Below are 12589 nucleotides of genomic sequence, written 5' to 3'. Positions count from 1 at the left end.
TTTCTTTGGTTTTTTGACAACCCATGTCACTGTAGTGCTTAAACCTATGTAGTGTCTACTGGGCTACCCTTCCACAGGCTGGTCAAAGGTAACACAATCCATGAGCAAGTAGGGGTAATTGTCCCACACCACCAAACTTGCTCTGTATCCAATGTGGATACCACCACAATCAAGCCCAAAATCCTGACATTAGTAATGACATAGTCGACTAAAGTTATATTTGTATGAAACAGGAATTCATTCCTTTGTTAAGTAGAGCTTTCCGAAGGTATTGGGCATATTCACAGGAAGCATCTTGAAATGGCGCTGGAGGATCCTGGCTTTCAGGTTCTGGAGGGGGAGCTGGGAGAGCTTCTTTTTTTGGGCGGCCAGGAACTTGTGGATTGTTCACTCTATCTGTGGCCTGAAGATGTGGTTTAGTTTGGGGTCTACCATTTGAGAAATGATCCTGTCCACCCCTGCTTCCAACATGCCTGACTGAACCACGCTCTGCCTCAGCCCAATTCACAACTGGTTCTTGTTTATTGCAGGATTCCATTCTTGTTTGTCCAGATGTGTTGACACAAAATTATCCACATTCTGCCTCAGGTTCTGGTAAGCTGGCTTATTGTCTATGTGGGTCAGGCAGTCCCAGTGGAAGCTGTCAAAAGGCCAAGGCTCTTGAGCTGCTCCACTATGAGAGCACTGAGCTGTGGATCTCCTGGAGGCAGCTAAGCAAGATTATCAGGGCAGACTGCCCCACTGGACACCCCAACCCCTGCTGGTCCTGGCCTCCTGCAGCTGCTCCTGTACCTTCCTCCATGACCACACCCCATGCCCACACTGGGCCTACAACTCTGCTGCGCCTCTGGGAGCCACTGAGTGAAGATAGATCCAGAGGCTTCAGAGGTGGGAATTGATGGGTTGGGAGGCAGTGGGAACCACGACCCTCCTTGCTCCCTCCTGTATTTCTTTAAGGGAGTTATTTATGTTCATCTTAAAGTCCTATATCATCATCATGAGATTTGATTTTAAATCAGCCTTGCTTTTAGGGTTTATTGGGGCATCCAAGGTTTGCTGTGGTGGGAGAACTGTGTTCTGATGATGCCAGGCAGCCTTGGTTTCTATTGCTTATGTTCTTGCCCTTGCTTTTCACCATTTTTTTATCTCTGGTGTTGTCTGGACTTGCTGTCTCTGACTGTGACTTGTTCCTCCTGTAAGCCTGTGTGTCAGTACTCCTGGGAGACCAGTTCTTTCCAGGAGGAATTCAGGTATGGAGAGCTGTGGCACAGGGTCAGCTCTGAGTGCAGATGAAAACAGAAGGATTCTACCCCAGGTTGCTCCTTGGTTCTTGTATCCTGATGGCTCTGGGCTAGTTCCTCTTGGCCCAGAAATTAGAGCAGAAGTGGTGATTTTACCTGTGTTGACAAGTGTGTCAACACTCCTGGGAAACCATGTCTTACCTGGTGGGATTTGGGTGGGAGAGCTGTGGCACATGGTCAGCATCAGGTGCAGATGGAATCTGAATGTATCATGTTGAGGATCAAGATGTTGAGGTCCAGTCTCAAATATCAAATAAACAAATGTAAATTCCATTCCACAAAACCACTACTTTTCCCTAGAAAGACAGCTCAACATTTACCAGCTTAGTCCCCAAGCCCAGGGAATAGGGGCGCTGACTCATCATTAACTTCTTCAAGCTGATTATGGGCATTGAGATATTAGAAGAGGAGTGGGGGAAGTGTAAGTTGATAAGCCTCTGATGCTGTGTCTTCACTGCATCCAGATGGAATTCCAGGACCTCAGAGGTTTGAGCAGGTCTGTCCAGCTTGCTTGATGAGTAGATACACCAAGGCTGATTATTCTGCAATATACAATTCTCAAAATAAATTTAATATCAAGATAATTTTTTAAAAGAGGGCTGACATTTTATTAAAGATGTTGTTTCTAACAGCTTTTTCCCCCTCTTTTATTGGATATAATATTTATAATTCAAATTTTATGCCCTTATCCTATTCCCTCCACCACCCAGGAACCCCTTATCCCATCCCCTCCTCCTGTTTCTATGAGGGTGTACACCCACCTACCCCCCACTCCTCCTCCCCACCCTCAGATTTCCCCCCTCAGTGTTCAGCCTTCAGGGGACCAAAGATCTCGTCTCCCACCTATGCCCAACAAGGCCATCCTCCCCTACATATACAGCTAGAGTCATGCGTCCCTCCCTATGTGCTCCTAGGCTGGTGGTTTAGACCCTGGGGAGCTCTGGCTGGTTGGTATTGTTGCTCTCCTCATGGGGCCACCAACCCTTTTGGCTCCTTCAGTTTACTCTCTAACTTCTCCATTGGGATCCTTTGATCAGATTAATGGTTAGCTGTGAGTATCTGCCACTGGGTATGTCAGACTCTGGGGGACCTCTAAGGAGACAGCCTTATCAGGCTGCTGTCAGCATTCCCTTCCTGTCATCCATATCAGCGTCTATTTTTGGTGACTGCACATGGGATTAATACCCAGGTGGAATGTTTTATGGTCTCCATTCAACCTCTCCTTCAGATTCTGTCCCACACTTTGTCTCCATATTTGCTCCCTTGGGTGTTTAGTTACTCCTTCTAAGAAAGACCTAGGCATCCACACTTGTTCTTTCTTCTTCATGAGCTTCACGTGGTTTGTTAGTTTCATATTTATTGTTTCAAATTTTTGGGCTAATCTCCACTTATCAGTGAGTAAATACCATGTGTGTTCTTTTGTGATTAGATTACCTCACTCAGGATGATATTTTCTAGTTCCATCCATTTACCTAAGAATTTCTTGAATTCATCATTTTAATAGCTGAGTAATATTCCATTGTGTAAATATACCACATTTTTTGTATCCATTCCTCTGTTGAAGGGCATCTGGGTTCTTTCCAGCTTCTGGCTATTATAAATAAGGCTGCTATGAACATAGTGGAGCATATGTCTGTAGGAAGCCTCTGTTAGTGGTGGTATAATCTGCCATTCCAAGATGGCGCGGGCATCCTGTCCTCCCACAAGTAAACAAGTAACTGTGTAGCTGCAAAGGCAGAAAACCCGCCAAAGTCACTGGCCAATCCCGAGGCGTAATATTGGGTAATGAGTAAACAGCCAATCAGAAGTGAATACATCACTCTAGGGTGTATTTAAGCGGTGCCTCTTCCTGTCTTCAGCCCTTCTGCGTTTTCCACGTCTGCTGATACAGAGTAAAGCCTCGTTTGTAGTAACTACCCGAATACTGTCTCTCGTGTCCTTTTTCGCGGGCGAAGGGGACTTGAGAGGCGTGCGGAACAACTGGAGCCAAAACCCTGGAGTTTCAAGGCAACGCGGAGGCCCCCAAGTTTTGGGGTGGGTTAAAAGACTACAGGATTCGAGGTACACCTTTGGAAGATATGCCTGGGGTGGCGTTTGTGGCAAGCGGATTTAAACTCACTGCTGCCGCTCCACTAGCTAGCCTCTTGCTTGCATTGCATTTGTTTTTAACTTATTTGCGTTGTGAGAAAGAGGGCCACTCTAGCATACCAGAACCAAAGTGTGATAGCCGGCATCAGGCCAAAGGGTCTGGAGGTCAGGCCAGAGAGCCTGGAGAGATAGAGTACTCAAAAGGAACAAGGTCTATTGCAGAGTCCATTAAGCTTATGGAACCTCCACCGGTTGGTGGAGAGAGAGTGGAATTTGGGAGGACCCCCCTGCACCTCATTAACGAGCCTGACTCCATAGAACTGGGCAGCTCCTAGGAGGAGAACATAGAGGAGGAAGTAGCCACTTGTGCAAAGGATAGCCGTTCTGAGATAAGACTAAGAAAGATCTTAAGTCACTCAGTCCCAGTGCCAGCGGCTCGCTTGGGCTCGAGGGTCCCCTGCCGTGCTTCTTGGCTCTGGCTGTGGGAACAGAGATGCTGTGACGGGGCCTGGGTCAGACTGGTTGCAGAAGCGTCTACGCTCTGCTACCTGCAGTGGCTTGCAACAAGGCAGAGCCAGAGCAAGGGAGCATGGCACAAAAGACAGGCAGAGGAGAGAGACAATTTGCTCTGTGAAAGGGCATACCGCCGACAGACACACGGGGAGTGCCCCGCGAGCTTAGAGCAAACAATGCCAGTGATAGAACAGATGACCTTTGAAAATGCCACAGCGGAATGCCGTGCAGCCATTGTCCCTCGTAGGAACAGGAGGCTACAAGATTGGCTGAGGGCCTGCTGTGGCCTGGGAAGGGAAGCTGTTTGTGCTTATTCCACAGGTGAAAACAATTTAATTTGGGCCCCTACTCTGCTGGTACAGAATGTGAAGAAGGAAGCCAGAATGCAAGATGATGACTCTGAGTCTCCTGATACTGAAGTTCGATTTGGTGATAAGTATAACACTGTGGGACATAGTTAGATCTTGCCAGTACATTCAAATGCTGAAGTACTGCCTATTGTTCACAGCTATTGAGTGTTACTTGGTTGCCCTGTCCTCAGGCACACCCCTCAGGCAGCCTGAGTTATATAATGCTACAAGTTTTCCATTAGATTTTACACTTTGTTTTGTGGCAGCAAAACTTTATAGCATAAAGGTAATCTACTTGGTGTTAATTTTAGATAGAGAAAAGATACAACACGTGTCTTTTAAAGTTCACAGTTTAAATTTAAGGTTTTAAGTTAAAAACCAAAACCGCACAATTCAGGCTCAGCCAAGCCTCAGGGAGCAGGCAGGAGAGAGGTTAAGCACATTTACATTTGAATTAAGACAATGCAGACTGCGCTGTAGAAGCTCAGGTGTTAAGCATTCCTTTTGTTCTGAGTCTTCAGACCAGATCCTAGAAATGTACTTACCAGGATTTCATCGTTTCTTGTGAGAGGAGGGATAAATCTAAAAACCAAAGACTTTACAACAGTCTGTGGGCTAAAAGTTATGTTTATGCTGGAGAAATTAAAATTATGCCTGCTTCCCTCCATGAGTATAGCTGTGCCTGCTGATAGAGTATGGTTCAGGTTGTTTTAATTCCTTTGTATTCAGAGTTGTTAAAAATGAGATGCTTTGGATTCCTCTAATATATGTAGCAATTATTAGAGATTAAGGTTGGCTTTTATCCGATATTCTCATTGGACAAAAAAAGATTAGTTATTAGATTAATCCAAAATAAAGTTCAAATTTAAGATTTATACAGCCTAACTTGTCTACTCCAGCTGCCATTTCAGTAAATGCTTATAGAATTTTATAGATATAAAAGATGTTTTATACTATCCCTTTACATTTCTGATAAAGGTGAGAGATTTACAGTTAGTAAATTTATTCATAATTTTTAAGAGCCCATGAAGCGATATTTGTTAGAAATAATTGCTTCAGAAAATGGTTAATTGTTTTTCATTTTATATATACAAATATTGTTGTTGCTTTAATACAAAAAATTAAGAGGTTAAATCTTTTAGTGTATATTATTCATTGTGTGATACTTTATTAGTGGATTTCTCTAAAGAAGTTTTTTCTGCAAGCCATTGCTCCAATATAACGAGCTTTAAAAATTTTGGGAGTACTTGTTACTCCAAAAAAGGATTCAAAGACAGTGTCTTTCAATATTTGAGACAGGTTGGGCTAGAGAAATGGCTCAGCCGTTAAAGGCTAGACATAATTTAAAATACAAAGGCTAAACTCCCAGCAACCACATGTTGGCTCAACCATTTGTGGTGGGGATCTAACACCATCTTCTGACTTGTGAGTGTACATATAAAAAAGAAAATAGTTTACTTTTAATCTTGATTTGCTCTTAGTGATTTTTAAAAGTTGTTAAGTGATATTATTTGGCTAAAACCTCATCTTAAGCTTACCATAGGATTTAAACCTCTGTTTGATGTTTTCAAAGGGATGCAAGTCCTAAATTAAATCATACATATATTTTCTTGAGTTTATCCTGCTTCAACACAATTAAATTATGTGTTGTAGCCACTATTTAGAATGTTAAAAAAGGTGTATCTGCCTTTATTTTGTTAAATGATATATTTCATGAAGTACAAAATGTTTCGGGTACATGATCTAATATCTCTAGCCATTTGAATAACATTAAAATTAATAAGGTGTTTAGGAATACATCTGCACAACTGGTGTCAGTGTGTGGACCCTCCATTTTTCTTTATGTTATCCAACTTTCAGAATAATTCTGATATCTTGGATTGTAAGAATGTTACATGCTTTTTAGCACAATGCTGGAATGGATCACTAGACCTAGCCATGGTTAATCAAGTTACAGCAGCTACTGTTGTTAATCAAATTTCAGAAAAGACCTCTAAGGCTTTGATCATTTTACAGAAAGTGGATGCATATCAGGCATCCTGTTGGTCAATCAGAGAGTTGATTTGCTCCAAGCCCATGTGGAGCAGCTCACGGATGTGGTTCAAATAAGCTGTGTGTCAGCAATCCCACATCTAGGTATTACACCTCTGAGATTTGTGAATGATGCATTTGTTCAAAGCCATAATCTTTATGCTTATTTAAAAGAGAATTGGACTAGGGAGCTGGACCAGGTGCAACAGCAATTGCAGATCCGGATTTCGAGTCTTGATGGAACACGAGTGGAACCTGTTACCCCTGGCGATTTTACTTTTTGAATTTATTCTGCCTTTTTCTTTCTTTCTTAAAGAGTGGGGATAGGCCTGTTTGATGCAGCCCTATGTTGTGGATTAGTGTTCATGATGGTTGGTCTGTAAGCTCAGAGCCCAACAAAAACGTGACAAGGCCGCTATAGCCCAAGCACTCGCAGTCTTGGAGCAAGCATCTCTCCCTGAAATTTGACTATCGGCTGAGAAAGTAGCCAATGACTGAGACCCTCAGTCGATGCACCCCAAGGGTTCATCCCATTGCACTGGGTCGATGAGAGGTCTAAGTCCAGCCAGCCCTTGCCTAAATAGCTGTGGTACCTGAATAGTAGGTTAACAGCCCTTCCACTCCTGGGAGCTATACTCCATTGCACAGGGACGGGTGTCAATTCCTCTTTACATCCCCTTAGCCCTTGCACCCAGAGGACTTGTTACCATTGCACCTGGTAGGGTAAGGGAGAATCTTCGGGCTATAAGCTCTTGATTGCTTATTCCCCCAAGATGGAGTTTGCTTGATCGGGCTTGAGTTTGAATCTTAATTGGTGCTGCGCTTAATAGGCAAAAGGCTGTTTCATATTAATAATTTAAACAGAGGGAGAGGTAGGAAGCCGCTGTTAGCGGTGGTATAATCTGCCATTCCAAGATGGTGCGGGCATCCTGTCCTCCCACAAGTAAACAAGTAACCGCACAGCTGCAAAGGCAGAAATCCCGCCAAAGTCACTGGCAACTCCCGAGGCTTAATACTGGGTAATGAGTAAACAGCCAATCAGAAGTGAATACGTCACTCTAGGGTGTATTTAAGCAGTGCCTCTTCCTGTCTTCAGCCCTTCTGCGTTTTCCATGTCTGCTGATACAGAGTAAAGCCTCGTTTGTAGTAACTACCCGAATACTGTCTCTTTTGTCCTTTTTTGCGGGGGAAGGGGACTCGAGAGGTGCGTGCAACATATGTCTTTGTTATATGTTGGAGCATTTTCTGGGTATATGCCCAGGAGTGGTATAGCTGGGTCCTCAGGCAATGCTATGTCCAATTTTCTGAGGAACTGCCAGACTAATTTCCATAGTGGTTGTACCAGCTTGCAACCCCACCAACAATGGAGGAGTGTTCCTCTTTCTTCACATCCTTGCCAGCATCTACTATCACCTGAGTTTTTGATCTTAGCCATTCTGACTAGTGTTAGGTGGTATCTCAGTGTTGTTTTGATTTGCATTTCCCTGATGACTAAGGATGTTGAGCATTTCTTAAGTTGCTTCTCGGCCATTCGTGTTTCCTCTGTTGAGAATTCTTTGTTTAGCTCTGTACCCCATTTTTTTAATGGAGTTATTTTGTTGTTTGGCATCTAATTTCTTGAGTTCTTTGTTTATCTTGGATATTAGCCTCTGTCGGATCTAGGATTGGTAATGATCTTTTCCCAATCTGTTGGTTGCCGTTTTGTCTTGTTGACAGTGTCCTTTGCCTTACAGAAGCTTTGCAATTTGATGAGGTCCCATTTGTCGATTCTTGATCTTAGAGCATAAGCCATTGGTGTTCTGTTCAGGAACTTTTCCCCTGTGCCTAGGTATTCGAGGGTCTTCCCCAACTTCTCTTCTATTAGTTTCAGGGTATCTGGCTTTATGTGAAGGTCTTTTATCCACTTGGATTTGAGCTTTGTACAAGGGGATAAGAATGGATTAATTTGCATTCTTCTACATGCTGACCTCCAGTTGAGCCAGCACCACTTGTTGAAAATGCTGACCTTTTTCCACTGGATGGATTTAGCTCCCTTGTCAAAGATCAAGTGACCATATGTTGGGGGCCGACTTTTAGCAGAAAGCAGCTATCAGCTTTGCAGCCATCTTGAGCCATATACCCTGACATGAGACTTAGATTACAATAGCCTACAACAGCTGAGCACACTCTGATAATCTTGGTTTAGATACCTTGGGTGTGTGAGATTAAAGGTGTGTAACTTAAGAGTGTGACTTAGAAGTGTAGAGATCAGATTTAGAGACAAGACCTAAGGGCATGATTAAAGGTGTGACCAGAGGCATGGCTTAGAAGTGAGACATATAAAAGGATAGAGGCAGACAGAGAAAGTAACAGATTACTTGAGATTATGTAGAGACAATTTTAGGAAACTCTTTAGATATACTCTTTGGGGAGACTCTTTAGAGAGCACAGCTAGACTTGGGACTTGGACCAGGAAGAGAGACTGAAGAATAAACGGGATTGAATCACACTCTGTCTGGTCTCCATTCTTCGAGTCCGTCCTCAATATCTCTCTTTCTGGACCTCGACCCACAAGTAGCTTGGGCTAGGATACAATGGCAGCCAAACGCAGGACAGCCAGGGCCTCAACATTTTGCTCAGGCCGTGACAACCATAGGTGTACAGGTTAATTTCTGGGTCTTCAATTCTATTCCATTGATCTTCCTGCCTGTCTCTGTACCAATACCATGCAGTTTTTTTTATCACTACTGCTTTGTAGTGCAGTTTGAGGTCAGAGATGGTGATTCCCCCAGAAGTTCTTTTATTGTTGAGAATAGTTGTCACTATCCTAGGTTTTTCATTATTCTAAATGAATTTGTAAATTGCTCTTTATATCTTTATGAAGAATTTATTTGGAATTTTGATGGGGATTGCATTGAATCTATAGATTGTCTTTGACAGGATGGCCATTTTTACCTAGTTAATCCTGCCAATCCAGGAGCATGGGAGATCTTTCCATCTTCTGAGATCTTCGATTTCTTTCTTCAGAGACTTGAAGTTCTTGTCATACAGATCTTTCACTTGCTTGGTTAGATTCACTCCAAGATATTTTATTTTATTTGTGGCTATTGTGAAGGGTGCCATTTCCCTAATTTCTTTCTCAGCCTGTTTATCCTTTGAGTAGAGGAAGGCTACTGATTTGTTTGACTTGATTTTATATCCAGCCACTTTACTGAAGTTGTTTATCAGGTTTAGGAGTTCTCTGGTGGAAGTTTTAGGGTCACTTAAGTATACTATCATATCATCTGCAAATAGTGAAATTTTGACTTCTTCCTTTCCTATCTGTATCCCTTTGACTTCCTTTTGTGGTCTAATTGCTCTAGCTGGGACTTCCAGTACTATATTGAATAGGTAATGTGAGAGTGGGCAGCCTTGTCTAGTCCCTGATCTTAGTGGGATTGCTTCAAGTTTCTCTCTATTTAGTTTGATGTTGGCTACTGGCTTGCTGTATATTGCTTTTATTATGTTTAGGTATGGGCCTTGCATTCCTGATCTTTCCAAGACTTTTAACATGAAGGGATGTTGAATTTTGTCAAATGCTTTCTCAGTGTCTAGTGAGATGACTATGTGGTTTTTTATCTTTGAGTTTATTTATGTAGTGGATTACATTGATGGATTTTCAAATATTGAACCATCCCTGCATTCCTTGGATTAGGCCTACTTGATCATGATGGATAATTGTTTTGATGTGTTGTTGGATTTGGTTTGCAAGAATTTTATTAAGTATTTTTGCACCCATATTCATAAGAGAGATTGGTCTGTAGTTCTCTTTTTTGTTGGGTGTTTCTGTGGTTTAAGTATGAGCACAATGATAGCTTCATAGAACGAATTGGGTATTGCTCCTTCTGTTTTTATTCTGTGGAATAGTTTGAAAAGAATTGGCATTAGGTCTTCCTTGAAGGTCTGAAAGAATTCTGCACTGAAACCATCTGGCTCTGGACATTTTTTGGTGGGAAGATTTTTAATGACTGTGTCTATTTCTTTAGGAGTTATGCGACTGTTTAGATGGTTTATCTGCTCCTCGTTTAACTTTGGTAACTGGTATCTGTCTAGAAAATTGTCCATTTCATCCAGATTTTCCAATTTTGTTGAGTATAGGCCTTTGTAGTAGGATCTGATGATTTTTAAAATTTCCTCTGTTTCTGTTGTTATGTCTCCCTTTTCAGTTCTGATTTTATTAATTTGAGTACTGTCTCTGTGCCCTTTGGTTAGTCTGGCTAAGGGTTTGTCTATCTTGTCGATTTTCTCAAAGAACCAGCTCCTGGTTTTGTTGATATTTTGTATAGTTCTTTCTGTTTCTACTTGGTTGTTTTCAGCTCTGAGTTTGATTATTTCCTGCCATCTACTCCTCTTGGGTATATTTGCTTCTTTTTGTTCTAATGCTTTCAGGTTTGCTGTCAAGTTGTTAATGTATACTCTCTCCAGTTTCTTTTTTTAGGCACTTAGAGTCTTTCCTCTTAGTACTGCTTTCCTGGAGTCCCACAAGTTTTGGTATGATGTGTCCTCCTTTTCATTAAATTCTAAAAAGTCTTTAATTTTTTTTATTTCTTCCTTGACCAAGTCATCCTTGAGTAGAGCATTGTTCACAAATATGTTGGCTTTTCATTGTTTCTGTCATTATTAAAGACCAGCCTTAGTTCATGGTGGTCTGATAGGTCAAAAGGGATTATTTCAATCTTTTTGTATCTGTTGAGGCCTGATTTGTAACCAATTATATGGTGTATTTTGGAGAAGGTACCATAAGGTGCTGAGAAAAATGTATAGTTTTGTTTTAGGATGAAATGTTCTATAGATATCAGTTAAATCCATTTGGTCCATAACTTTTGTTAGTTTCATTGTATCTCTGTTTAGTTTTTGTTTCCAAGATCTGTCCATTGCTGAGAGTGGTGTGTTGAAGTCTCCCACTATTATTGTGTGAGATGCAGTGCATGCTTTGAGCTTTAGTAAAGTTTCTTTTATGTATGTGGGTGCCCTTGCATTTGGGGCATAGATGTTCAGACTTGAGAGTTCCTCTTGGTACATTTTTTCTTTGAGTATGAAGTGTCCTTTCTTATCTTCTTTGATTACTTTTGGTTGAAAGTTGATTTTATTTGATATTAGAATTGCTACTCCAGCTTGTTTTTTGGGACCATTTGCTTGGGAGATTGTTTTCAATCCTTTTCCTCTGAGGTAGTGTCTGTCTTTGTCACAGAGGTGTGTTTCCAGTATGCAGCAAAATTCTGGGTCCTGTTTATGAATTTGGCCTGATAGTCTATGTCTTTTTTATTGGAGAATTGAGTCAATTGATATAAAGAGATATTAAGAAAAATGAATGTTGCTTCTTGTTATTTTTGTTATTAGAGGTGGAATTATGATTGTGTAGGTATCTTCTTTTCGGGTTGTTGGAATATTACTTCCTTGCTTTTTCTTGGTTGTAGTTTCCCTACTTGTGTTGGAGTTTTCCATCAATTATACTTTGAAGTGATGGATTTGTGGGAGGATATTTCGTAAATTTGGTTTTGTCATGGAATATCTTGGTTTTTCCATCAATAGTGATTAAGAGTTTTGCTGGGTATAGTAGTCTTGGCTGGCATTTGTGATTTCTTAGGGTTTTTATGATATCAGCCCAGGATCTTCTGGCTTTTATAGTCTCTGGTGAGAAGTCTGGTGTAATTCTTATAGGTCTGACTTTATATGTTACTTTACCTTTTTCCTTTATTGCTTTTAGTTTTTTCTTTGTATTCTGCATTTGATATTTTGATTATTATGTGACAGAAGGTATTTCTTTTCTGGTCTAATGTATTTGGAGTTTTGTAGGCTTCTTGTATATTCATGGACATCTCTTTCTTTAGGTTAGGGAAGTTTTCCTCTATAATTTTGGTGAAGATATTTACTGGCCCTTTAAGTTGAGAATCTTCACCCTCATCTATACCTATTATCCTTAGGTTTGGTGTCCTCATTGTGTCCTGGATTTCCTGGATGTTTTGGATTAGGAGCTTTTTGCATTCTGCATTTTTTTTGACAGTTGTGTCAATGTTTTCCATGGTATCTTTGGCACCTGATATTCTTTCTTCTAGCTCTTGTATTCTGTTTGTGATAGTTGTGTCTATGACTTTTCATCTGTTTCCTAGGTTTTCTATCTCCAGAGTCATCTCCCTTTGAGATTTCTTTATTGTTTCTACTTCTATTTTTAGATCCTGGATGGTTTTGTTTAATTCCTTTTCCTGTTTGGTTGTGTTTTCTTGCAATTCTTTAAGGAATTTTTGTGTTTCCTCTTTAAGTGCTTCTACCTGTTTACCTGTATTCTGT

General features: G+C 41.2%; 1 pseudogene; it reads right to left on the bottom strand.

Annotated features, from left to right (window-relative positions):
- Positions 1 to 214: 214 nt before the first annotated feature.
- On the bottom strand, positions 215 to 815 carry LOC117715069 (biorientation of chromosomes in cell division protein 1 pseudogene; annotated as a pseudogene).
- Positions 816 to 12589: the final 11774 nt, after the last annotated feature.

The sequence above is a fragment of the Arvicanthis niloticus genome, chromosome 9, assembly GCF_011762505.2.
Source record: "Arvicanthis niloticus isolate mArvNil1 chromosome 9, mArvNil1.pat.X, whole genome shotgun sequence".
In the NCBI taxonomy this organism is placed as follows: domain Eukaryota; kingdom Metazoa; phylum Chordata; class Mammalia; order Rodentia; family Muridae; genus Arvicanthis; species Arvicanthis niloticus.
The sequence above is the reverse complement of the archived record's forward strand: the minus strand, read 5'-3'. Positions and strand labels throughout refer to the sequence as shown.